This window comes from Rhodamnia argentea, chromosome 7 (genome assembly GCF_020921035.1).
Source record: "Rhodamnia argentea isolate NSW1041297 chromosome 7, ASM2092103v1, whole genome shotgun sequence".
Lineage (NCBI taxonomy): Eukaryota > Viridiplantae > Streptophyta > Magnoliopsida > Myrtales > Myrtaceae > Rhodamnia > Rhodamnia argentea.
In genome coordinates this window covers 5451161-5456512 of record NC_063156.1, presented here as the reverse complement: position 1 = coordinate 5456512, position 5352 = coordinate 5451161, and the positions used below count along the sequence as shown (strand labels likewise).

General features: G+C 38.2%; 1 long non-coding RNA gene across 1 annotated transcript; it reads right to left on the bottom strand.

Annotated features, from left to right (window-relative positions):
• Positions 1-97: 97 nt before the first annotated feature.
• On the bottom strand, positions 98-3430 carry LOC115731015. The gene is made up of 2 exons (XR_004014207.2): positions 3040-3430; positions 98-591 (listed from the first exon to the last, which is right to left on the bottom strand). It is a non-coding gene; the product is annotated as an uncharacterized LOC115731015 (long non-coding RNA).
• Positions 3431-5352: the final 1922 nt, after the last annotated feature.

Below are 5352 nucleotides of genomic sequence, written 5' to 3'. Positions count from 1 at the left end.
CTAATAATGCACTCTCCAGAAACAAGCAAAAAACCAATTCGCTTCAAGCGTGTCGATCCTTGTTCACATGGGTTTCCCAACCTCAACAACCTTCATATACTTAGCACCTCCTCTCTCCCCTGGGATTCCATTTCATTTTTCAAACATGATGCAGAAAGTACAATCATTAATGTATCAAGGACAATCTCCCAGCATATACATTAACCAGCGGTAAGTATTGGATTGACTATGTTACATCATCACCGTTCTCCCAGTCCCAATACACAAAAGTTACCTTAAACTGACTTCATGTTTCACACGTTTATCACTGCAACTAGTCCATAAGCAAGGCGTTGCCATTTTTCAGCTCTAACAATAAAAACTAATACCCCCAGAAAAGAAATGAAGAATGTGATTCTGAATAGAAGCAAAGAGTAAATAAATTCTCGAGAACATCAAAAACAGATCTTTCTCAAAATTTTCAACAAGACAAACTGGTGGCTTTTCTCCATAACAAGAACCACACAAAAGATTTATATGCCCTGACTCTCCATAATCCCGTAAGCCCAGTGCCCAGCAGCTTCAGATTCAAATCATACTGAAAGCCTATTTCTGCAGGTGCAAATACAAATGTACAAGTCAATGACAAATATGATGAAACAAAGAGTTTTTAAATGTTCAAGAAACTAATGACACGTTGAATCCTAATGAGGGTAGTAGTCCAGACCTTAAAACAAACTAAATATAACAAGAGGGGCAAGCCCAACACATTTTATCCTTTCCCCGCAACAATGTGCAGTCATTGTGAAATACCGTCAGAGTAAATGCATGGTTTCTACATTAGCGTAATATGAGAAATGGAGCAACCGAACTTACATTTATTAAGATACATTCATTAATAGTGAACTTACATTGACAAGAAAAACGAGACAGCCAATGGTCATCATCAGAATTTCCCGATTCAACTTGAACAGATCCTTTTTCTGTTTTCAAAGGGAATTAATAGCGCCTATAGCCACATCTCATGTTCGAATGGCTAAGCTAGATCGTGCTAGAAAGTCGACTAAGAAAATCTAAATGTAAATGATCATATCCTCACTAATAAAACATAGGCTACCAAGAAGTTTCGGATTTAACAATAACAAAGTAGATTTCAGGTAGATTGTGTTGATGATTGGAAAAACTATAGGGAGAACCCCTTCATATTAAAAGGTTCCTTCTGCTGCCCCTGTCAGAATTTGTTGATCCACTAAACTAATGGACATGATGAGGTGATTTGTATGGTACCTTTTAATCAAAGTAGATTTTAGCATATGTATTTGTTAACCGACAATAAGTTTGGGATGTGGATCAAGCCTTTACAATCTAAATTTTTGTCTATCTTGATTTGGAAAGAAAAATATAGACTGTACTTATGAATCAGATTTTTAAGAGGGCTGTCTATACAACTTTACCTAAACACAGGGGACTTCTGGTAATTTCGCCAAAAGCTGGTGGATGTTAGAGTAAGTGACCCTCAAACTTAAAAACCTTACTGTTCTCCTCCTGATGACAACAAAAATTTCTATAATTTTGGAACAACCATTTCGCAAAACAGAATAGAATTACCATACGTATGATAAGCTACGCAATGTCGGTTGTTCATCCTAAACTATACAAATAAATCCCAATTCAAAACATCCTAGAAATAAAAGCCGTATTCTTTCCCAAATATGAAAAACCGTAACCCTGAATATTGCACACGACCACCAGAAAGTTAGTTTATTAGAATCCTTGCAAAAATTAATAAGGCAAGTATTTGGAATAAAAAAAGCGCGAGGATTTGGAACAATATGCGAGAAAAGCAGCAAACCAGCGCAGCAGCAGACTTTTACTGTCACCTAATAGCATATACAGCTTCTTGACCTTAGAACGATCTACTACGTGCTAAGGTGTTCTCAGCTACAAGACATTATATCCACTATCTTTGCTTCTCATCATGTATGAGCCGCTTAAATCATAGTACTCTTGGTAGATTATCAACTTGGAATTATCCAAAGAATGGGAATGAAAACTCTGGTTACACTCGACTTAATTAAACCAATTATAAGGCAAGTGCCAACGTGTTTGAATTTTGAGGTAAATGCACAAGAAACATCAAGTTGTTGGCCAAAAATATGTCAACAAGGATATTTGATCACAAATCACTTCAATCAGGCACCCAATGTGCACATCAATTTAAGCCAACCTCAATGACTAGTAAGCTACATTAGGCGATGAAGACTAAATCACTTCATGATGTATGTAATGAATGACAATCCTAGGGAAACCAACGTTCTATGTTTGGTTGGCAATTCCGAAGAAAGGAGAAGGGATTTGAAGGAGTGCCTGTAATAATCATTTGTTTGGTTAATTCACGTGAAAGGAACAGAAGAGATTCAGAGGGATATCTGTTTTCCCTCGTAAGCTGATTTCCATATCTATCTTCCCAAAAGTGGGATGGTTTAAGAAGATTTTACCAATTCTGATGATTCTTCTTGATTCATTCCTGGCCTCCTTATTCAGGCAACAGAAATTGTTCATCCATTTTGCTCTCTTCATTCTTCTTTCAGGTGGTGACTAGTCTCTTCCCTTCTCTTCTTTCCACATCGTTCTGCTCAAAGAGCTTCAAATCAATTCTATTCTCTTCAAGAGCAGTAATGATGCTTACTCCTAGCCATAAATTACTCGAGGCCTTGAAACAATAGTCATAGGAACAATAAAAGTAGTGCAATTTCGCCTCCTTTTGCGCTAAAACCCGCATTCCCTCAATTTTATTAGCCAATAAAAATTCGTCTTCAATAGTTTTCAGGACAATTCAGATTATTTCAACGCAATTTGTAGCCTTCCACGAAACTTCGGTGTGGAATTTTGCCAGATTCAAGAAATTTCTCATAGCTATTGAAACAAAGTAATGTCCTCGACACAAAATTGTGGTCAACCTATTTATGTCGAAGCTCGTTGCATTGACGCGCCATTCTCGCCCACCAAGCTCGCAATCGGAGACATTGCACAAGCCCAGCTACGGAATTCCAGAATTACCTCCTCCGTGGCGGCGGAACGAGCGCGGATGCCGAGAAAGGTTCCATCAGAGGCCGACCATCTTGTAGAGAATGAAGCAGAGGAAGCAGAAGAAGATGAAGAGGAAGAGGTAATCCACAAAGACGAAGAAGCTGGTGCTGCCGTGGTTCCTCTTCTTGGCCTTCGCCTTCGGCTCATCGAGGGATTCGAGCTTCGCCATTGACAAGTTGTGATCTTGATTCGGATCTGAAGAGGAACAGGTATACTTGCAAAGATCTGGATGGGATCTCCAATGGAGGAGAAATGGAGAGGTTGACGAATGCCTCTCAGACTGCAATTTGCGCTCTTTTTGCAGTTGTTACGAGAATCGGGTTTTGGGCCTTCGTGGGCCCATTGACGATCTAAGGCGGGAAGGCCCAGCTCCAGATTACGGGGTTTTATCTTCTTCTTTTTTTTTTTTTACAAAAACATAATAATAATAATAATAATGGGTTAATGCTACAGAAAACCCCACACTACTACACCTATAACAAATTTACTCCAAACTATTTTTTAATCACAAAAAACCCCAACCTGGTATACCTTGTGACAACTTTATCCCAAACCGGTACATTTGTGATAAATTTATTATATGTTGGTTTTCGTTACATCTAACCGTTAAAGTGCCAAATTGTATGACACGTGATAGTTGACGGGTGTGCCAGTTTGAGATTTTTATCCTCCGCGTGTCACATGTGTATCAGTTTGAAATTTTTCGTGATATTAACCCAATTTAACGGAGGGTAAATTTGTCACAAGCATACCAATTTGAGGTTTTCGTGGTCAAAAAAATTAGTTTAGGATAAATCTATCACACGTGTATTATTTTAATATTTTTTGTGATAAAAAAAATAGTTTAGGGTAAATTCATCACAATTGTATCAATTTGGGGTTCTTTGTGGTCAAAAAAATAGTTTGAGGTAAATTTGTGACGGATGTACTAGTTTGAGATTTTTCATGATATTAATCCTATTAAAAATAATAACAACAACGAGGAAATCCAATTTAGATAAATAAATTCTTGCCTTTGATCTAATTTGAAAGACAGAAATTTGAGTTGTTGTCTTTCTTTCGAGTAAGACACCCCTGTTTCAGCAAGTATTTTGCCTATACCTAATTCATATGAACCCAAAATTTACGAGGAGCAAGATCATGCAAATGTGGCGTGATCTGATAAATTGTATTTATCGGGGTTAAACTGAGCACACCTAATAATTTATTGCTTCCCTCTCTCTTTCACTCTCTTTCTTCGTAATATGTCGCAAGCGGTGTCCCCAAAGTGTTCCGCGGCCGGGGGCGACGTTCGCATCCTCCGGCCTGGGCGAGTCATCGATCAGGCTCTTCGAATGAAGGCAACCAGATAGTAAGGACGTGGTACCATGTGCTGGACGACCAAGCATCGGCGGTCGAAGGTTGCTAAAGGAAACTTTTGGTTGGATTACAATAGTACTTGGATGTTCTTTGGTACTATAGTCCATCGGATGTACTTTGCTGCTCAATGAATATGTTGTGTTTCAATTTCATATCAGGCGACATGTCAATAAGATTTAGTGTCGCTTGACAAGCTTCGGAGCACTATAGGAGTCGGGTACACATGGAGACAATGTTGCAATACTTCGAGAAACCTCCTTTATAGTATGTATGCTCTTAATCATCCATAGACTGTGTTAAATAGACCCATTTATTTCAATGCAAATCTAGTAACTCATACCCAACCCATATTTATAAAGCACTTACATATTTAATCCAATATAGGAAAACCAATATTCAAACTAAAGTGAGAGTGTAGAGTGAGCGAGCGAGCGAGCGCTAGATTGAGTGAAGGACGAAAGAGAGTAAAGAGAGAATCACATATACAAGTTAGGTCTAAATAAGTTTTTAACTCATTTATGAACCATTTAATACTCATATTATGTTTGGCAAAAAATAATTTGGACCATTTTGGGGAAATGCAACATTGGAAAAGTTGAAAGTCCGCGGCAACCTCCTTTGGGCTTTCAACATTTTTGGAAGGCAACCTTCAGCGACTACATTTGATTCGACTTTTGGGGAAATGCAAAACACTTTAGGTTAAAGGATTTTTCAAAGTGCCAATAGTATCCGGCAATGCGTAATGTAGAAATATATTGGGAAGCAACTTTGGTTAAATGTTGTTTGGCAAAAGTTACACCTGTAAAGTCCTTTTACTAATTTTTTACTTAAATAAACTAAACCTTAAACCCTTTTATCGAACGTTGGTGACTATAATGTAGGGTCACATGACCTCAAGCGAGCCTTGACAAGGGCCGTCTAGGG